Below are 22,908 nucleotides of genomic sequence, written 5' to 3' on the forward strand. Positions count from 1 at the left end.
ATTCATAGACACAGGCAGGTACAACTCCCTATTGTGAAGTCCCTGTCGACCGACAGCATGGGTGGCTCCCTGGAACCCACCGGCGGTACATAAAAATATCCCATTGCATTGCCCAACACAGCTGAGGTAGTAATGTCGTGCTTAATGCAGGTTGGCTTCGGCCCACACTGCATGCCCCAGTCAGACTGGGGTTCTTTACAAGTGGACACATGTAGGTTAAACTCCCTGTGGACCCACAGCATGGGTGGGTGCCAGGAAGCCACCGGCGGTACATAAATATATCCCATTGCATTGCCCAACACAGCTGAGGTAGTAATGTCGTGCTAAATGCAGGTGGGCTTCGGCCCACACTGCATGCCCCAGTCAGACTGGTAATATGTACCTTAACAGTAACCGCGTTAGTGGTAATGTGGTGGTGACTGCGGACCTAGTAGCGCGGTTTTATTTTGTTGGTTTTCGGAATGTGGCCAGGATTAAGTGGGCCGTGGCGGGGGGATGGTGGGGGGGCTCTCTTGTTGTGTCGGTAAAGGTGAAATTCCTGGACTGCCACCAGACGAACCAATGCAAAGGCATTTGCCAAGAATGTTTTCATTGTTGGAGGAGGAGGGGGATGTTTTTGAGGCACTATGTGTCCTCTCCACGTGTCCATGGTTATATGCACCTTAACAGTAACAGCGTTGGTGGGAAATGGCCTCGCCGCCATCATGTCTTTGGGAAGCCTCTGTTTCCACACCCCAGAGACATACCATTAGCAGCGGTATAGGCAAAGCCCATAATTAGTAACATTTCAGCCGTAGCATTAGCGACAGGCCCCACTAACATATCACTAGCAGCATTATAGGGGGAGCACAGTCTTAGTTCCATTTCAGTAATAGTAGCAGCCTACACAGGCCCCAGTAACAATTCCGAAGCAGCAGTATAGTGGGAGCGCAATCTTAGTTCCATTTCAGTAATAGTAGCAGCCTACACAGGCCCCAGGAACAATTCCGAAGCAGCAGTATAGTGGGAGCGCAGTCTTAGTTCCATTTCAGTAATAGTAGCAGTCAAGGCAGGCCACAGTAACATTCCCATTGCAGCAGTTTAGGGAGATAACAGTCTCTTTCACATTTCAGTAGCTGCAGTATAGACAAGGCCCCAGTTACATTTATGTAGCTAAAGTGTAGGCCAACCCCACACACCTTTCTGTACCATGAGTGCAGGCGAAGAACATAGAAAATACTATGATTACACTGTAGGTGAGGGCCCCAAAAAATTGGTGTACCAACAGTAGTAATGTACCTCAGAAAAAATTGGCCATGCCCAACCAAGATGGCAGGTGAAACCCATTAATCGCTTTGGTTAATGTGGCTTAAGTGGTAACTAGGCCTGGAGGCAGCCCAGTTTAACGAAAAATTGGTTCAAGTTAAAGTTTCAACGCTTTTAAGAGCATTGAAACGTATAAAAATTGTTTAGAAAAATTAGATGAGTGAGCCTTGTGGCCCTAAGAAAAATTGCCCGTTCTGCGTGATTACGTGAGGTTTCAGGAGGAGGAGCAGGAGGAGGAGGAGGAATATTATACACAGATTGATGAAGCAGAAATGTCCCCGTTTTGGATGGTGAGAGAGAACGATGCTTCCATCCGCGGGTGCAGCCTACGTATTGCTTAGGTATCGCTGCTGTCCGCTGGTGGAGAAGAGAAGTCTGGGGAAATCCAGGCTTTGTTCATCTTGATGAGTGTTAGCCTGTCGGCACTGTCGGTTGACAGGCGGGTACGCTTATCTGTGATGATTCCCCCAGCCGCACTAAACACCCTCTCCGACAAGACGCTAGCCGCAGGACAAGCAAGCACCTCCAGGGCATACAGCGCTAGTTCAGGCCACGTGTCCAGCTTCGACACCCAGTAGTTGTAGGTGGCAGAGGCGTCACGGAGGACGGTCGTGCGATCGGCTACGTACTCCCTCACCATCCTTTTACAGTGCTCCCGCCGACTCAGCCTTGACTGGGGAGCGGTGACACAGTCTTGGTGGGGAGCCATAAAGCTGTCCAGGCCCTTAAAGACTGTTGCACTGTCTGTGCTGTACATGCTGCTCGATCTCCGCACCTCCCCTGCTACCTGGCCCTCGGAACTGCGCCTTCTGCCACGAGCGCTGTCGGATGGGAATTTTACCATCAGCTTGTCCGCAAGGGTCCTGTGGTATAGCAGCACTCTCGAACCCCTTTCCTCTTCGGGAATGAGAGTGTGAAGGTTCTCCTTATACCGTGGGTCGATCAATTTGTACACCCAGTAATCCGTAGTGGCCAGAATGCGTGTAACGCGAGGGTCACGAGAAAGGCATCTTAACATGAAGTCAGCCATGTGTGCCAGGGTACCTGTACGCAACACATGGCTGTCTTCACTAGGAAGATCACTTTCAGGATCCTCCTCCTCCTCCTCAGGCCATACACGCTGAAAGGATGACAGGCAAGCAGCATGGGTACCGTCAGCAGTGGGCCAAGCTGTCTCTTTCCCCTCCTCCTCATCCTCCTCATGCTCCTCCTCCTCCTCCTGAACGCGCTGAGATATAGACAGGAGGGTGCTCTGACTATCCAGCGACATACTGTCTTCCCCCGCCTCCGTTTCCGAGCGCAAAGCATCTGCCTTTATGCTTTGCAGGGAACTTTTCAAGATGCATAGCAGAGGAATGGTGACGCTAATGATTGCAGCATCGCCGCTCACCACCTGGGTAGACTGCTCAAAGTTTCCAAGGACCTGGCAGATGTCTGCCAACCAGCCCCACTCTTCTGAAAATAATTGAGGAGGCTGACTCCCACTACGCCGCCCATGTTGGAGTTGATATTCCAGTATAGCTCTACGCTGCTCATAGAGCCTGGCCAACATGTGGAGCGTAGAGTTCCACCGTGTGGGCACGTCGCACAGCAGTCGGTGCACTGGCAGATTAAAGCGATGTTGCAGGGTGCGCAGGGTGGCAGCGTCCGTGTGGGACTTGCGGAAATGTGCGCACCTTTACGAGCAGGTCTGACAAGCGTGGGTAGCTTTTCAGAAAGCGCTGAACCACCAAATTAAAGACGTGGGCCAGGCATGGCACGTGCGTGAGGCTGCCGAGCTGCAGAGCCGCCACCAGGTTACGGCCGTTGTCACACACGACCATGCCCGGTTGGAGGCTCAGCGGCGCAAGCCAGCGGTCGGTCTGCTCTGTCAGACCCTGCAGCAGTTCGTGGGCCGTGTGCCTCTTATCTCCTAAGCTGAGTAGTTTCAGCATGGCCTGCTGACGCTTGCCCACCGCTGTGCTGCCACGCCGCGCGACACCGACTGCTGGCGACGTGCTGCTGCTGACACATCTTGATTGCGAGACAGAGGTTGCGGAGGAGGAGGAGGGTGCTTTAGTGGAGGAAGCATACACCGCCGCAGATACCACCACCGAGCTGGGGCCCGCAATTCTGGGGGTGGGTAGGACGTGAGCGGTCCCAGGCTCTGACTCTGTCCCAGCCTCCACTAAATTCACCCAATGTGCCGTCAGGGAGATGTAGTGGCCCTGCCCGCCTGTGCTTGTCCACGTGTCCGTTGTTAAGTGGACCTTGGCAGTAACCGCGTTGGTGAGGGCGCGTACAATGTTGCGGGAGACGTGGTCGTGCAGGGCTGGGACGGCACATCGGGAAAAGTAGTGCCGACTGGGAACTGAGTAGCGCGGGGCCGCCGCCGCCATCATACTTTTGAAGGACTCCGTTTCCACAACCCTATACGGCAGCATCTCAAGGCAGATAAATTTGGCTATGTGGACGGTTAACGCTTGAGCGTGCGGGTGAGTGGCGGCGTACTTGCGCTCCAACAGTTGCGCTAGCGACGGCTGGACGGTGCGCTGACAGACATTGGTGGATGGGGCCAAGGACAGCGGAGGTGAGGGTGTGGGTGCAGGCCAGGAGATGGTAGTGCCTGTGTCCTGAGAGGGGGGGTGGATCTCAGTGGCAGGTTGGGGCACAGGGGGAGAGGCAGCGGTGCAAACCGGAGGCGGTGAATGGCCTTCGTCCCACCTTGTGGGGTGCTTGGCCATCATATGTCTGCGCATGCTGGTGGTGGTGAGGCTGTTAGTGGTGGCTCCCCGGCTGATCTTGGCGCGACAAAGGTTGCACACCACTGTTCGTCGGTCGTCAGGCGTCTCGGTGAAATACTGCCAGACCTTAGAGCACCTCGGCCTCTGCAGGGTGGCATGGCGTGAGGGTGCGCTTTGGGAAACAGTTGGTGGATTATTCGGTCTGGCCCTGCCTCTACCCCTGGCCACCGCACTGCCTCTTGCAACCTGCCCTGCTGCTGCCCTTGCCTCCCCCTCTGAAGACCTGTCCTGAGTAGGCGTTGCAAACCAGGTGGGGTCAGTCACCTCATCGTCCTGCTGCTCTTCCTCAGAATCCTCTGTGCGCTCCTCCCTCGGACTTACTGCCCTTACTACTACCTCACCGATAGACAACTGTGTCTCATCGTCATCGTCCTCCTCACCCACTGAAAGGTCTTGAGACAGTTGCCGGAAGTCCCCAGCCTCATCCCCCGGACCCCGGGAACTTTGCAATGGTTGGGCATCAGTGACGATAAACTCCTCTGGTGGGAGAGGAACCACTGCTGCCCAATCTGAGCAGGGGCCCGAGAACAGTTCCTGGGAGTCTTCCCCCTCCTGAGCATGTGTCATTGTAGTGGAGTGAGGAGGCTGGGAGGAAGGAGGAGCAGCAGCCAGAGGATTCGGATTTGCAGCAGTGGACGGCGCAGAACTGTGGGTGGACGATAGGTTGCTCGAAGCACTTTCTGCCATCCACGACAGGACCTGCTCACACTGCTCATTTTCTAATAAAGGTCTCCCGCGTGGACCCATGAATTGTGCGATGAATGTCGGTACGCCAGAAACGTGCCTCTCTCCTAATCGCGCAGCAGTCGGCTGCGATACACCTGGATCAGGAGCTCGTCCTGTGCCCACACCCTGACTTGGGCCTCCGCGTCCTCGGCCGCGTCCACGTCCTCTAGGCCTACCCCTACCCCTCAGCATGCTGTATTACCAGTGATTTGATTTCCCAGGCAGGAAATAAATAGGCGCAAGCCTGCAGGCCAAATATACTTTTTTCCCTTTTTTTTAAAAGGAAAGGCCCACTGCAACTATTCAATGAATAATAAGTTTAATAACTGTGTTGTGCCCCTGCAAATGTGTCACAGAACTTTAGTGTTGCAGAGTTATTAACTAGAGCAGAGCAAGGAATTTCACAGGCAGGAAAGAAAGTGGCGCAAGCCTGCTGTAAAACGTAGCTGGCTGCGTCTGATTTTTTTACGTTCTCCACGCAGCACACACGTACCCAGAGCCCTGAGGAGTGTCAGAGGCAGGCCAAATATACTTTTTTCCCTTTTTTTTAAAAGAAAAGGCCCACTGCGTCTATTCAATGAATAATAAGTTTAATAACTGTGTTGTGCCCCTGCAAATGTGTCACAGAACTGCAGTGTTGCAGAGTTATTAACTTTGGCAGAGCAGGTATTTCCCAGGCAGGAAAGAAATTGGCGCAAGCCTGCAGTAAACCGTAGCTGGCTGCGTCTGATTATTTTTACGTTCTCCACGCAGCACACACGTACCCAGAGCCCTTAGGACTGACAGAGGCAGGCCAAGTATAATTTTTTCCCTTTTTTTTAAAAGGAAAGGCCCACTGCGTCTATTCAATGAATAATAACTGTGTTGTGCCCCTGCTAATGTGTCACAGAACTTTAGTGTTGCAGAGTTATTAACTAGAGCAGAGCAAGGAATTTCACAGGCAGGAAAGAAAGTGGCGCAAGCCTGCTGTAAAACGTAGCTGGCTACGTCTGATTTTTTTACGTTCTCCACGCAGCACACACGTACCCAGAGCCCTGAGGAGTGTCAGAGTCAGGCCAAATATACTTTTTTCCCTTTTTTTAAAAGGAAAGGCCCACTGCGTCTATTCAATGAATAATAACTGTGTTGTGGCCCTGCCTACACAATTCTGTCCCTGTAGTATCAATGGAGGGTGCAATGCTCTGCACAGCCGATTTTGAGAAAAAAAAAAAATGCAACACAGCTAACAGCAGCCTGCACAGTACTCCACACGGTTAAATGTGGCCCTAGAAAGGACCGTTGGGGTACTTGAAGCCTACACTCACTCCTAGCACTCTCCCTGCCTAACCACCACTTCTGTCCCTAATGCAGGGTGCAATGCTCTGCACAGCCGATTTTGAGAAAAAAAAAAAAATGCAACACAGCTAACAGCAGCCTGCACACAGGTAGATGTGGCCCTAAGAAGGACCGTTGGGGTTCTTGAAGCCTACACTCACTACAAACACTCTCCCTACAGCAACTCCAACACAACTGGACTTTCCCTCAGCTAACTCACAAGGCATCTGAGGCGAGCCGCGGGAGGGGCCGACTTTTATACTCGGGTGACATCTGATCTCCCCAGCCACTCACAGCAGGGGGGTGGTATAGGGCTTGAACGTCACAGGGGGAAGTTGTAATGCCTTCCCTGTCTTTCAATTGGCCAGAAAAGCGCGCTAACGTCTCAGAGAGGAAACTGAAAGTAACCGGAACATCGCGTGGTGCTCGTTAAGAGTAACGAGCATCCCGAACACCCTAATATTCGCCCGAGCATCAAGCTCAGACGAGTACGTTCGCTCATCTCTAATTCTAACGCAACAAATATGTAAAATTTCTCTTATTTTTGTTTGTTTATTATAAAACCAATAAAAATTATTGAAAAGGAAAAAAATTGCCCATGTCGGGTTAAACAGACAGGCCGACGGTAGATGTGTTGTAGTGAATCTGTGTCCTGTGATCCGAAAGTTGTGAAGTACCGTGCAGTCCCACAAGCAATGGCGGAGACCCACCCCCGCCTCCCGGCAGTGAAAGCAATTGTCAAATGTAAATATGAGTGTCTATGAGTCCAGCTCGGTCGCGATGGGCCGTTCAGCAATAGAGCCTCCAATTTCTCCAGGCTAAGAAAATATCCCAACGGAGAGCCCAGTTCCCGAAGGTCCCGCAGGATCAGTGAGAGAGACTTAGACGGGTTAATGATTAGAAGTATGTCCTCCCCGAACGCTGCTACCGAAATATCAGGGTGGCTCGCTTGGATTGTCTGTACTAATGGCACTGGCTGAAAATGATAAAGTAGGGGGTCCAGTGAAAAATTAAATAGTAGGGGCGAGAGGGGGCAACCCTGTCTAGTTCCCCTAACGATATCTATAGGTTGGGTTATATGACCGTTTACCATGAAAGTGGGGTTTATTTCTGATTGGATATATTGTATGAAATTGTAAAAATTTGCTCCAAATTTCCCATGTTGTAGGGTAGAATTTAAAAAAGGACAAGGCACTTTGTCAAACGCCTTTTCTGCATCTAGGGCAAGTTGTAACATCTGAGGGGCGTGCGGTTTACCAGCGTCTATCGTTGCAGCGATGGCCGTTCATATATTTTTGTTGGAAGTGTCTGCATATTGTGAATCCTCATTGGGAGGGATGTATGAGAGTGGAGAGTAGGCTTTGGAGGCGGCTGGCTAGAGCCTTTGTCAGGAATTTATAATCACTATTTAGTAGGGAAATTGGCAATAGGACTGGACTAGTAGGGATCTTTATTGGGTTTAAGAAGGAGTTTGGTCCTGGAGTCTAGAATCAAGTCAACCTGTGTATTTTAGGAATATATATAATAGTTTGGTTGCTGTAAGAGCCATCTCTGTCAGCAGGATCTTGTAATACTCACTACATTGGGGGCCTGGGGTATTATTATTTGGTGCAGCCATGATTACCTCCCGTATCTTCTGTTCCGAGAACAGTGATTCCAGGAAGGCTACCTGGTCCGGTGTGAGTTTGGGTAATACAAGAGACTGTTGCCAGGAGTCTATCTTCTTCATGTCAGTGGGGGTTGCCCTATAGATGTCTTCAAAGTAGTCGCATATGGTCCCCTCTATGTCTGTTTGTTCGGAGTATCTCACCCCTGTGCGTGGGTCTGTGATATATGTGATTGGTTTGTGTTTTTGTTGTGAGTTTGCTATACTTGCCAGCAATCTGCCAGGTTTATTGGCTTGGCGGTAAAATTTATTCTGTTCCAGTTTAGTGAGCCAAACTGCCTGCCATTGCACGAAAGCTTCTAAAGTTTGTTTAGTTTGTCTTGTTGGGAAGGGGAGCGGCGAGCTGCCGCTGTGCAGTCAGCAGGGAATGTTGGAGTTTACTGAATTGAGACCTGATCTGTTTCCGCTTAAATGAGACGAAGCTTATCACATGGCCTCTCATCACTGGTTTGGGCATCACCCAAAGCAGAGGGGTGTTATTTAAGTGTTCAATATCGTTGTTCAAATAGTTAGCCCAATGTGTTTTTAAGTATTTGTGAAAATCTTCTGAATTGTATAGATGTAATGGAAAAGGCCAGGTTCTAATCCTTACTGCTAAGTTTCTACCGATGAGGGTCATACTAATCGGGGCGTTGTCCGTGATCGCTATGGGTAGTATTTCTATGGCGGAGAGCCTTTCAAATAGGGAGAGTGCAATAAGAAAGAAATCTATCCTGGAGAAGCTCTGGTGGGCCAAGGAATAAACTGTATATTCTCTGGAAGTGGTACTGGTCATGCACCAGAGGTCACAAAGCATTCCCAGTTCCATGAGATAGGCCAGATCTTTAGAGGGTTGCATGTGGGACACATTTAGTGAGTATTTGTGTAGGGTTAGGCAAATAGTGGTGTTAAAGTTCCCCCTACAACTAAGTGTGTGTCCTGTCTATGAAGTAGAAAAGAGGTAATTTTGGATAAAAAATTACTGTTTGGATGATTTGGGGTATATATATTGAGGAAAGCATATTGTTTATTGTATATATTTACTGTTTATAGCAGATGTCTACCCTCTTCATCAATTAGCTCCTCTACTATGGGGGATGACAAGCCCCTTCGAAAGAGAATGGCCACGCCACGAGTCTGGGATGTATAGCAGGAGTCTAGGCCCTCAAGGAGGCTCCTGATGCAGACTGCCAATGCATTTACTGTAAAAAGACCACATCCGGTCCAAGGCGCCTCAAGTGAGTGAGGACCTTCTTATGCTTGATCGGTGTGTTGAGGCCCGTCACATTCCACGAAACCAATTTAAAGGGGTTGTCCCGCGGCAGCAAGTGGGTCTACACACTTCTGTATGGCCATATTAATGCACTTTGTAATGTACATTGTGCATTAATTATGAGCCATACAGAAGTTATAAAAAGTTTTTTACTTACCTGCTCCGTTGCTAGCGTCCTCGTTTCCATGGAGCCGACTAATTTTCGCCGTCTAATGGCCAAATTAGCCGCGCTTGTGCAGTCCCGGTCTTCTTTTTTCAATGGGGCTGCTCGTGTTGGATGCCGGCTCCGTGTAGCTCCGCCCCGTCACGTGCCGATTCCAGCCAATCAGGAGGCTGGAATCGGCAATGGACCGCACAGAAGCCCTGCGGTCCACCGAGTGAGATCTCCGCGGCCATCTTCATCAGGTAAGTAAGAAGTCACCGGAGCGCGGGGATTCAGGTAAGCGCTCTCCGGTGTTCTTTTTTAACCCCTGCATCGGGGTTGTCTCGCGGCGAACTGGGGGGGGGGGGGTTGAAAAAAAAAAAAACCTGTTTCGGCGCGGGACAACCCCTTTAATGTCGATGGAGCTCATGTATTCTTGTTGTGATGTATACCTGGTGTTTGTCATAGTGACAAGAGTGGATTAGTGTGTGTCAAGTTAATATTTATTACCTTGTTCCCCATCATCCCAGCGAGCAACGTAGGATCAGATAGATGCAGGTCAGGAACCCACGCGCCAGCCAGCTCAACCTGGGAGGCAGCGGAGAGGAAAAACATCTTGGCGTCAGAACAGTACAACCATCAAAATTAACCATTAACATTCTTAGTTGTATAGTTACCAGATCAAAATGAATACAAAAAAAATGAAATAAGAGAAAGAAAAGGTACTGCTGCCCTGAAGGGTCAATGTGATCTCCGGCTCTAAGCCTCTTGCCTACTGGAGAACGTCAGTGTTTCCCAAAGCCTGTTTTATTGCAGGTGACCATCTTTGTTGAGGTTGAAATATCGACCTGCTGACCTTGGGTCATCGTATATCAGGTATTGAACATTATGTTGCGTTTTAAGCCTGGCCGGGAGCAGGAGTTGGAGCTGTATATTTTTCTTGTGAAGATAGCGACAAATTGGGGAGAAGGTCCTGTGTTTCTGGGAGACAAGCGCCAAAAGTCCTGGAAAATCAGCACTTTGAAATCTCTGATCTGTAAAGTTGATTGACCGCAGTAATCTCTCAGGATCCTCTCCTTAACTGTCCAGTTTAGATATCTCGCTTTTACTCATCTGGGACGTTGGTTTCCTGCATCTGGAGGTCTGTGGGGTCCAATTCTATGGACTCTTTCTATACAGGTGTTATCAATGGGTATGTCTGGAGGTAGAGCTTTAGGGAGCTGCTCCGTCAGGAGAGTAAGCAATTCACAACCCATGATGTTCCCTGGGATACCTATGAAGCGCAAGTTGTTTCTGCAGTCTTGATTCTCCGAATCCTCAAGCTTCTCCTTCAGTTTCTGCTCCATTTCTCAACATATGGTAATTGATTGTTGGAGACTGAGATCTCCTGAGAACCCACTTTATTTTCTAGTTCTGTAATCTTCTGGGCATTTGTGGTTATAAGTGAGAGGGCGCGTTTGTCAAACATCGGCATAAGAAATTGGGATACATCTTGTGCCACCGTGGCAGCTTGTAGTGTCTCCTGAGGTTGATGAGCGAGATAGGCTATTACTTGGAGAGCATTATCCTGATGCTCTGGTGTGAGAACCAGGGTCCCCCTGATTGATGAGCTGCTGCAGTCATCATGGGCTCAGAGCCGGCAGACTCCCCCTCTCCACAGCGGAGCAGGCTCAATGCCTCTCCTCTCCTTCTCTCCTGCTGAACCAAGCAGCTGCACAGCACCGTAGTGACTTTCCTCCTCACCACCGCTCCCCAGAGAAAGGTTGGGTCCGCGGCGAGCTCCTCAGCTAGCAGGTGAGGCTGTTACTGTCTACTCGTTTGCAGTGAATGCCTGGATAGTTTCAGTAATCAAGGCCGGGAATGTGCAGGCCTCGCTAGGCCGTGGGTCCCGTATGTGCCTGTGGTCACGGATCCGCCCTAGAGGGGACTCTATTCAATCCTCAGTAGCACAGGAGGACATCGGCCAGGTGTTTTAGCTATTCCAGGCTCCAAAATTGCGGGATTTTCGAAGTAGGGGTTATATTTCAAGTCACACCCCCAAAAATCCTCGCACGTAGTACTACAAAGTCGCGCAACTTTGTTGCACCACGTGTGACTTTATGGCACCACAAAATTGCGATATTGCTTACACCACCGATGTGATATCGCTGCGATTTTTCCCGCCACAATATCGCATCACCCGTGTGAACAGGCCTAAAGCTCCACGTTTGAATATAGCCTCACTGCAGTTGGATTGATTAATGAAGATTACACTGTGGAACACAATTTTTGTAACAGATAAGCGGCTTGTAGTTACTTGCGCTAAATTCAAATATGATATCTGTTTTTTTCTGCCATGTTTTTCAATGGGAATAATGTAATCTAATTGCCATTGTATTGTATTTTTTGGAAATTTGCCTTTACAATTAATCCAGTCGACTCGATTAACCTTGCTTAATTAAAAGAATAACAAAAGTGATTGCACAACTATTTCACAATCACTGTTACACACCGCATGCTGACCAAACACTATAAGGGTAGGTTTGTGTAACATATAGGGTACGCACCGCGTGCTGGCTGAACACTATAAGGGTAGGTTAATGTAACATATAGGGTACACACCGCTTGCTGACTGAACACTATAAGGGTAGGTTTGTGTAACATATAGGGTACACACCGCGTGCTGACTGAACACTATAAGGGTAGGTTTGTGTAACATATAGGGTACGTACCGCGTGCTGACTGAACACTATAAGGGTAGGTTTATGTAACATATAGGGTACACACCGCATGCTGACTGAACACTATAAGGTTAGGTTTATGTAACATATAGAGTACACACCGCGTGCTGACTGAACACTATAAGGGTAGGTTTGTGTAACATATAGGGTACACACCGCGTGCTGACTGAACACTATAAGGGTAGGTTAATGTAACATATAGGGTACACACCGCGTGCTGACTGAACACTATAACGGTAGGTTTGTGTAACATATAGGGTATGTTTCCACGTGGCGTAAAGACTGCAGATCATCCACCAGTAAGTTGTAATTAATGAACTGTGTTTTTACAGGTCATTGGTTAGACTCAATTAAAGAATCAAAATCATACAACAAAAATACATGTTAAGTATTGCTGCATCCATAAAGGTCCGATCTATCAAAGTAATGCATTATTTACCCCGTATGTTGAACATCATCCAAAAAAACAATTAAAAACCCAAAAATGTGCTTATTGGTCATTCTGTCTCCAAGAAAAAATGTAATTTAAAAATGAGCATAAATTCATATGTATTCCAATATGGTAATAACGTAAACTACAGGACGTCCCGCAAGAAATGAGCCCATGCATAACTATGTGGATGGGAAAAAAAAATGTTTGATCGCAGAAAATGGCAGCAGAAAATAATTTTTTTTTAAATTAAATGATTTTGAAAAAAAATAAAAGTAGTACAGCAAAAAGTAAACTACATAAGTTTGGTATCGTAGTAATTATACTGAACTACAGAACAAACTTCTGTCAGTTTTGTCGCAGTTTATGGGCCGCAGAAACAAGGCGCACTGGAAGATAGCGGAATTTCATGTGTTTGTTTCATTTTACTTCACTTTTTAAATGTTTTTCAGTACATTATACAGCACATTTAATAGTACCATTGAAAAATACAACTCGTCCTGCAAAAAACAAGCCCTCATACAGTGACATCGATGGATAAATAAAGGAGTTACGAAGAAAATGCTTGGTCACTAAGGAGTTAAATAACTTCAAAATGAGACGTGCGGCTATTATTCAGTGTAACCAGTGTAATCAGCAGGTTTTAATTTTACAGAAATGTATCAAAAATCCTTGCGCACATTAAGTTCTTGTATTCCATATAACCTTGAGTGTTGGAAGCTTACTGACCCCTTCAGAGTGATAGTACAGCTCTCAAACACAGCGGCAGAGATAATGATTGCAGTGCAGTTACTTCCAGTATTAGTGAATACAGTGCAGTTACCTCCAGTATTAGTGAATACAGTGAAGTTACCTTCAGTGATCACAGGTGATGTGCCCTCTGATTTGGGGTCATACATTTATCATCTTGCTCTGGGCCCAGACCGCCATAAAGGCTTCTTCCAGCTATGACTAGTCTCTGCACACGCTGTCCATCCTGACGCTACTCCAATTAACCTCTCAGTAACTCCCCTGTAGTACTAATGCATCTTCTGTGACCTGACAAATCAGTAATGTCTCTTTCCCTATAATTCAGGTGTCCTTTTGTGACTCCACTATACTATAAGGCTGCCTTTGTTGGCCCACTTAGTTATAGTGCCCCCTATGTATCACCCAGTGCCGCTCTGTTCCCAGCATCACCTGACTCCGCCCCCTCTCCAGCCTTGCGCCCAGTGTGTCTGGAGTTCGTGGGACAAGTCGGGTAATGCTGGGAACATTACCGCTGGGCGGCAGTCCTGATAGTCAGGAAGACAGAAGATGGTTAATAATGGTGCTAATGAACTGCGGGCCAGCAGTGGGGGCCGAGCAGTGGGGTGTGGAGGGGGTTGTGTTCGGGGTCAGCAGTGTTGCGTAAGGGAAGAGGGGTGAATGTCCGGTAATTGTATTATTATAGGGGATTTTGTACGTCACATAGTATGTTAGGCTTAATGAAAACCATATTCATCTAATTCTTCCTGCATCAAACCTCCCCTCCCCCTTGGACGGCAAGAAGAAGCCCAACAAGCCAAGCTCATTTGAAGGAAAAAAATTCCTTCCTGACTCCATGATGGCAGGCAGAGTAATCCCTGGATCAACATTTGAGATCAACAACACCGTTGGTCAGCTAATGTCTATATCCTGTAATAGCATAGCGCTCTAAAAAGGCATCTAGTCCCATCTTAAACTCCTCTGGATTTTACCATCACCACATCCTCAGGCAGAGAGTTCCACAGTCTCACCACTCTTACAGTAAAGAACCCCCTTTTCAGTTGGTGATGAAACCTGCTTTTCTCTAGAAATAGAGGATGCCGTATTGTAACCATCGCAGTCCTGAGTATAACCAGATCATGGGAGAGATCCTTGTATTGTCCGTAATGTATTTATACATAGTTATTTGATCGCCCCTTAACCGTATTTTTTTCAGGGTGAATAATCCAAATTTTGATGCCTCTCTGGGTATTCCAGTCCTTTCGGTCCGTTTATTAGTTTAGTTGCCCTTCTTTCATCCCCTTCAAGCACTGCAACATCTTTCCTGAGCACCGGTGTCCGGAACTGTACACAGTATTCCATGTGGGGCCTGACAAGTGCCTTATATAGTGGGAGGATAATGTTCTCGTCCCTCGCCCCTATACCTCTTTTAATGCACCCCAAGACTTTGTTAGCTTTTGCAGCAGCTGACTGGCATTGATTTCTCCAGTTAAATCTACAGCCCACTAGTACCCCCAGGTCCTTTTCTATATCACTTTTCCCTAGCAGTACCCCATTTAGTGTATATTGGTGACATCCGTTTCTCCTACCCATGTGCATAACCTTACATTTATCAACATTGAACTTCATTTTCCATTTTTCTACCCAAGCCCCCAGCTTATCTAGGTTATTTTGTAGCCATAGATCGTCTCCAGTTGTATTAATTTTCGTATATAATTTTGTATCATCTGCAAATACTGATATTTTTCTGTGCAGTGCCTCTATCAGGTCATTGATAAATATATTGAACAGAATGGGGCCTAATACTGAACCCTGTGACACCCTGTCGCCCAATCAGAGTATGAACCATTTATTACCACCCTCTGCTTTCTATCTCTGAGCCAGTTCCTTACCCAGATGCACACGGTTTTGCCCAGACTGAGCTGCCTCATTTTATATATCAGCCTATTATTCGGCACGGTATCAAATGCTTTAGAGAAATATGGATATACAAGATCAATAGACTCTCCAGGTCCAGCCTAGAACGTATTTCATTGTAGAAGCTAATCAAATTGGTCTGACATGATCGACCCCCCCCCCCCCTCCCCCATGCTGATGAGCGGTTATGGTGTTGTTTTCCTTGAGGTAATCTAGGATGGCGTCTCTCAGAAATCCCTCAAATATTTTTCCAATTATTGAAGCGAGACTTACCAGTCTGTAGTTACTAGTCTCTCTTTCAGACCCCTTTTTGCATATTGGAACCACATGGGCAATGCATCAATCCAGTGCTATGACCCCGGTCTCAATAGTGTCAATATAAGAAATGGCTGTCTAGCTATCATGTCTCTTAATTCCTTTAGAAAACTTGGGTGTATTCCATCTCGACCCTTCGATTTTACATTGTCTCGTCTTCTTCCCATTCAAGATACTCGGCTGATATCTTCTATATCAGATAATTATCCTGATTGACCCGACAAGGATGGACAGGAACCGGGACAAGATGGCGGAGAGTATATTCACCCTCACCCTAGAGATACTCTTCCAGCTTACAGGAGAGGTGAGAGATTCTGGGGATGATGTCACGTTCCATCATTCTTATCTCTGTCAGTCTATGTTCACATCTATGGCCGAGGATTTACTGCAGATTCAGTCCTTTGGCCGCCTTCACATGAAGTGTGATTACTGCGGGTGTTCCACAATGGTAGCCTGCAGCTATTACCCAGTAAATCCGCACTGGCCAAATCCGCATCTTAATGGCTCGTATTATGCTGCGGACTTACTTGCCAAACTGCTGCGGATTTTATCCTTTGTTCTTCAGGAGTTCAAAATCCGCAGCATAAATCCGTAGTATAAATAGTCTCGCTGTGGATTTAGAATCTGCCGCAGTTCTCAAAGACTAAGTAGATTTGTTATAGAAAATACCGGCACCGCGTGAAAGACATTTTATAAATCTCCCCGCATGGCCTGTACTGTAAATGCTGCAGCCAAGTGTGAAGACGGCCGGAATGCTGGAAACTATTGCAGCAACAGCCAACAGAATAGAACAACAGAACTGATGAACACAGATGTGAAGAGCCGACATAACTGCCGGACCAGACTGGGAGGACTCTAGAAATGTCTGCAGGGATATTTATGGATGTGTCTTCTCATAAACAGGATTACACTGTAGTGAAGAAGACTTCTAGTGATGGCTGTCAGGCCCCGGTGTCTGATGGATGGGGGAGACCCCTGAGCCCAATCACAGGGCCTCCACCTCACCCCCTGATACTGGAGGAGATCAATGAGCAGAAGATCCTAGAACTCATCAACAAGATGATTGAGCTGCTGACTGGAGAGGTAACACTGCTGGGAATGCTGGGAGATTATACTGTAACACTATGGCGGTATAACGTGTCTGGGTGATGACGGTATCATTGTGTTGTCAGGTTCCTATAAGGTGTCAGGATGTCACTGTCTATTTCTCCATGGAGGAGTGGGAGTATTTAGAAGGACACAAGGATCAGTACAAGGACGTCATGATGGAGGACCACCAACCCCTCCCATCACCAGGTAATAGACAGGACTAAATCCACACGGCCTTTATTATTTGTATGTAGAGAATAAATTCAGTGGCTGTCTGTGTTTTCTGCAGGTAGATCCAGTAAGAGAACAGCAGCGGAGAGATGTCCCCGGCCTCTTCTTCCACAGGATGATCAGGTAGATGGAGAGAAGGTCTCATGAAATCTCCCCCCTGGTCTGTAGGACGGCTGGGAAGGTCTTGTGTTTAGTCTTATTATATGATTGATACTTGTGTAATGAGAAAGCTGGAGATGGCAGGATTACAGCCGACCGCAGACATTAGATCTCCGCATCTTATCACTATTTTCTGGTTCTGGAGACTTCTGGTTGGAATAAAGAAGCAACAGGTTGGAGTTATACAGGAGACCTGTAGCTATTTGGCCCAGATCACTACTGCTGTCATGTCATTCCGGCTCCTCATACTAATTAATGACCTTTTCTGGCCATATAAAACCTTCCACACGACTTCTCCAACTGTGTGATGACTTTTACAATATTTATTTCACAGCTGGTGAAACTGGAGGAAGATCTGATCCCTATTGATGCTACAGAGACACATGTGAGGGGGGATCAGCCGTGTAAGGAGGGGATTCCTATAGATGACCCCCCAGGTGAGACTGCATGTAGAGAAGAGTCTGTGTTGTCGGGGTTTTCAGCTGTATATTCCCTTATTCAGCCACAATTTATCTATATATATAAAATAGGATGTGTGTATGCGCCACCATAACTCATGGACGCCTGGAACAATTTCAACCAAACTTGATACATATATGTCATTCCGTGTTGACAATTTTTTTTTTGGGGGGGGGGGGATAAGACAACCCCACTACCCCAGGGGGGAGAGGTGTCGAATGCCGGAATTGTACTTGAGCAGATGGTTTTTATTTCAGTCTTACACAGACTACCTCCTCCTCCTCTAATACTAATATATTGCACAGACCTCCTGCTCCCAGATAATATCTTACACAGACAACCTCCTCCTCTGCTCCAACTACCACGCAGCTTCCCACCAGCACTGAGCCACTATGTACCACACAGAAATGAACCCAGCAGCCACTCTTATAAAAGCTGTCCAAAACTAAATCTGTGTTGCCCACAGAAACCAATCACAGTGCAGCTTTCATTTTACCTCAGCAGTATAACAAATGAAAGCTGAGCTGTGATTGGTTGCTATTGGCAACAAAAATTACAGGGGAAGATGGGGAGTTTTTGATTTTTAATTACGCCAGTATTACACAGTCCACCTGCTCCTCAGATAATAATATTTTACACAGACAACTTCCTCGTCCTCAAATACTAATATTACACAGACGACCTCCTCATATGCCATTATATTACGCAGACAACCTCCTACTCATATACGAATATATTAAACTAATACTATATATATATATACACACATGTTTAAATTCTTTTCGTGTCTAAAAAAAAAAATACATGGGCAAAGCCGTGTAATCAGCTAGTATATAATAAAGTGTAAATGTTATATAATATTTTTATGTAAACCTAAACATTCAATATTTTCTGCTAAAAAGAACTGAGGGAACATCTCAATCACACATCAGATCTGGATAATCTCCATCCTCTGCAGACGCTTTCATGTCTGTCACATGTGCTCATTGTGAAGCTGCTCTCATCTGTGAAGAGAACGGGGTGCCAATGGCCGACCTGCCGATTCTGGGTTGTCTGACGAATGCTCTTCAGGCTGCATGGTGCTGGGATGTGAGCTCAGCTTCCACTACAGGACGTCGGGCCCTCGTGGCCCCTTATGGAGTATTTCTGATATATACAGTTTGTTATTTCCCCTTAAAGGGGTTGTCCGGCCACACAGGGTAAAAATTTTTATAATGCTGCTGCTTTCCTTTCAGTAAGGATAGTAACAGACAGCATACAGGGGCTCAAACCGGCCGGCAGATCAGCTGCAATGTCAGTTTCTTACCTTAGATTCTGATCTTCACTGCAGCTTTCAAAGATGGCGCCTCTGTGTGCGCGCTCCCGATGGTAGTAAGAGACATGAAAAGGCAGGATTTCATGGCCTCCCTCAGCTCACGTCCTAGCCCCGCCCACGACATGCCCACCTCTATTGAACTGCTCTACAGTCCCTCCCTGCCCAGGCCCCGCCCCCTGCTGCATACTATAATCAGAGGGGGTGTGGCCAGGGGAGACTGCGTTATACACTCATGTCAGGATAAATTTCCTGGCATGAGTGTAAACAGCAGCACAGTGTATAGTGAATGGAGAGGGGCGGGGGAGAGACCAGAGAGAACTCTCCTGCAGCCCCCCACTGCAAGGCTACCTACTGCCCCCCACCCTGCTAAAGTGAAACAAAACATTTCCCCACACTCACATGCCCTCATAGTGCCCCTCCCACGGCGACCCCCCCTCACAATGACCCCCCCCCACAGTGCACTCTCCCACAGTGCCCCCCTAATGAACGCCCACAGTGCCACAAACAGTGCCCTCTACAGTACCCCCTACACATGCCCCCCAGTGTCACCCCTACAGTGCCCTCCAAAGTAGCCCCCCTCATTCCCCCCAACCATAGCATTCTCCACAGTCCCCCCTCAACAGTGCCCCCCCAGTATTCCCCCCCCCCACAGTGCCCTCCGCAGTACCCCCCCTACACATGCCACCCCCCCCCCCAGAGTCCCCCCACTGCACTCCAAAGTAGCCCCCCTCCACATGCCCCCCATCCACAGCGTCCCTATACAGTGCCCCCCCTGTGACCTCCCCCACAGAGTCCCCCTTTACAGTGCCCACACACAAGTACACTAACAGCACCCCCCCCCCCTCCCCCCTCCCCCCGGGACTTCTGACAGCCGGGTCTCCTGACATTGCACACACACACATCACTGCCGCTCGCTCCCCCCCCCCCCCCCCCCCGGGACTTCTGACAGCCACTTGCACACATCCATCCATCCATCCTCCCCCCTCCCTCCCTCCTCCCATCCCCCCACGAGAGCCCGCCCCTCCTCTCATTCTTACCTTGGAGTTGAAGAGCCAGCAGACACACAACCCCTGCAGGCAGAACTGAGCTTCCCAGGCTGAAGTTCTTCTGCACATGCGCAGAGCTGTGCTGGAGAGGCGCGTCCCTGGTCGTCCCGACAAGAAGAGGACTAGAGACCTGTCGGAACCAGGAACCATGGCAACCGAGGAGCAACACGGGGGGGGGGGGCAGCCAAGAGGTAAGTGAATAACTTCTGTTTGCCTAATTTACAATGCACAATGTATATTACAAAGTGCATTGTATTGGGCAAACAGAAGTAATGAGACCTAATGTTTATGGCCGGACAACCCCTTTAATGTTTTGGTAGAGCCACAGGCACCGTGTAAGGAGAAGCCATCCTCATTCTGCATTCAGCTGCTCCTTCCATCTGCCCCCAGCTGATACCCCATGCACTATGTCAGGGTCTCTGCAACATCCAATCACTCTATCAGACCTGGACCCCCGTCCCCAGTGCTGCCCCCGCACATGTGCAAGTACTATTATCATGTCCCTCTCCTCTGCTGCTGGAACCAGAAGGACTGGGCATGCTCAGTAGGAACTTCCCACATCTTGGTACAAGTAACAGACAGCTGGGTTAGTGAATGGCTACAAACATATCTGTGCCCACTGATAATGGCGGTGCCGGGCTTATAAAGGCGTCTTTATTCCCCGGTCAGCCGTACATGATCAGCAGACTGTAGTTGCAGTGCAGTTCAGGGCAGTTTACAGCAGGGGCGTCAGCAGCTCTTATCCACCCAGAAGTGTGTACATGCCTGCGCCCATGATTGGCACACATGAGAAAAATCCTACATGCCATACGGACACGTAGGCGAAGAAAAATGGCCATCAAATTATGTACGTACGCTTGCCTGACCAGACACAATTTTGGGTAAATTCTAGACTTAAAGGAGATGTCCCGAGGCAGCAAGTGGGTCTATACACTTCTGTATGGCCATAATAATGCACTTTGTAATGTACATTGTGCATTAATTATGAGCCATACAGAAGTTATAAAAAGTTTTTTACTTACCTGCTCCGTTGCTGGCGTCCTCGTTCCCATGGAGCCGACTAATTTCTGGCCTCCGATGGCCAAATTAGCCGCGCTTGCGCAGTCCGGGTCTTCTGCAGTCTTCTATGGGGCTCCGTGTAGCTCCGTGTAGCTCCGCCCCGTCACGTGCCGATTCCAGCCAATCAGGAGGCTGGAATCGGCAGTGGACCGCACAGAAGAGCTGCGGTCCACGGAGGAAGAGGCCATCTTCAGCGGTGAGTAGAGAAGTCACCGGAGCGCGGGGATTAAGGTAAGCGCTCCGGTGAGCTTTCTTTACCTCCCTGCATCGGGGTTGTCTCGCGCCGAACGGGGGGGGGGTTGAAAAAAAAAAAACACCCGTTTCGGCGCGGGACAACCCCTTTAATTCCGTGCGTATGCTCCATTCAGACATGTTATTCAGATAGATTCAGTATGCTTATTACTGAACCAGCAGCACATTTATAGTCCTCATGGGATAATATATCATAGAATATGGCAAGGAAAAGCTGTTTTTGTCCTAAAGGCGTCCAAATTGCAAAGAGTTATAAAATCAAAGGTGGAGAAAGTTATGAGCATCAATTAGAAAAAAATACAATAAAAAGTGTTAAATTAATAGAAAGGTAAAACATGAGTAACATAAACCTATAATATGAACCTTAGAGATGAGCGAACGTACTCGTCCGAGCTTGATGCTCGGGCGAATATTAGGGTGTTCGTGATGCTCGTTACTCTTAACGAGCACCACGCGATGTTCGGGTTACTTTCACTTTCATCTCTGAGACGTTAGCGCGCTTTTCTGGCCAATTGAAAGACAGGGAAGGCATTACAACTTCCCCCTGCGATGTTCAAGCCCTATACCACCCCCCTGCAGTGAGTGGCTGGCGAGATCAGGTGTCACCCGAGTATAAAAATCGGCCCCTCCCGCGGCTCGCCACACATGAGGTCTGACATAGCTGAGGGAAAGAGCTGTCTTAGTGGAGCTGCTATAGGAAGAGTGTTAGGAGTTAGTGTAGGCTTCAAGAACCCCAACGGTCCTTCTTAGGGCCACATCTAACCGTGTGCAGTACTGTGGAGGCTGTTTTTTTTGCAGTGTTGCACCCGTTTTTTTTTTTGGTGTATCGGCCGTGCAGAGCATTGCGCCCTGCAGTAATACTACAGGGACAGAAGTGGTGGTTAGGCAGGGAGAGTGTTACGAGTGATTGTAGGCTTCAAGAACCCCCACGGTCTTTCTTAGGGCCACATCTAACCGTGTGCAGTACTGTGGAGGTTGTTTTTTTGCAGTGTTGCACCCGTTTTGTTTTTTTTTGGTATCTCGGCCGTGCAGAGCATTGCGCCCTGCAGTAATACTACAGGGACAGAAGTGGTGGTTAGGCAGGGAGAGTGTTAGGAGTGATTGTAGGCTTCAAGAACCCCCACGGTCTTTCTTAGGGCCACATCTAACCGTGTGCAGTACTGTGGAGGCTGGTTTTTGCAGTGTTGCCCTTTTTTTTTTTTCCAAATCGGCCGTGCAGAGCATTGCGCCCTGCAGTAATACTCCAGGGACAGAATTGTGTAGGCAGGGCCAGAAGACATATATTATTGATTGAATATACGCAGTGGGCCTTTCCTTAAAAAAAAAAAAGGGCAAAAAATCTATTTGGCCTGCCTCTCACAGTCCTCAGCGTTCTGGGTACGTGTGTGCTGGGTGTACAACGTAAAAAAAATCATACGCAGCCGGCTACGTTTAACAGCAGGCTTGCGCCACATTATTTCTTACAGCGTTCTGTTTCTGAATTACTGGTAATACAGCATGCTGAGGGGTAGGGGTAGGCCTAGAGGACGTGGACGCGGCCGAGGACGCGGAGGCCCAAGTCAGGGTGTGGGCACAGGCCGAGCACCTGATCCAGGTGTATCCCAGCCGACTTCTTCGGGATTAGGAGAGAGGCACGTTTCTGGCGTCCCCACATTCATTGCACAATTAATGGGTCCACGCGTGAGACCTTTATTAGAAAATGAGCAGTGTGAGCAGGTCCTGTCGTGGATGGCAGAAAGTGCTTCCAGCAAGCTATTGTCCACCCACAGTTCTGCGCCGTCCACTGCTGCAAATCCGAATCCTCTGGCTGCTGCTCCTCCTTCCTCCCAGCCTCCTCACTCCACTACAATGACACATTCTCAGGATCGGGCTGACTCCCAGGAACTGTTCTCGGGCCCCTGCTCAGATTGGGCAGCAGTGGTTCCTCTCCCACCAGAGGAGTTTATCGTGGCTGATGCCCAACCATTTGAAAGTTCACGGGGTCCGGGGGATGAGGCTGGGG

General features: G+C 48.3%; 1 pseudogene; it reads left to right on the plus strand.

Annotated features, from left to right (window-relative positions):
• LOC136626738 (zinc finger protein 850-like) overlaps nucleotides 1–22,908 on the plus strand; it is a 105,479-nt pseudogene that overhangs the window by 40,288 nt on the left and 42,283 nt on the right.

This window comes from Eleutherodactylus coqui, chromosome 4 (genome assembly GCF_035609145.1).
Source record: "Eleutherodactylus coqui strain aEleCoq1 chromosome 4, aEleCoq1.hap1, whole genome shotgun sequence".
Lineage (NCBI taxonomy): Eukaryota > Metazoa > Chordata > Amphibia > Anura > Eleutherodactylidae > Eleutherodactylus > Eleutherodactylus coqui.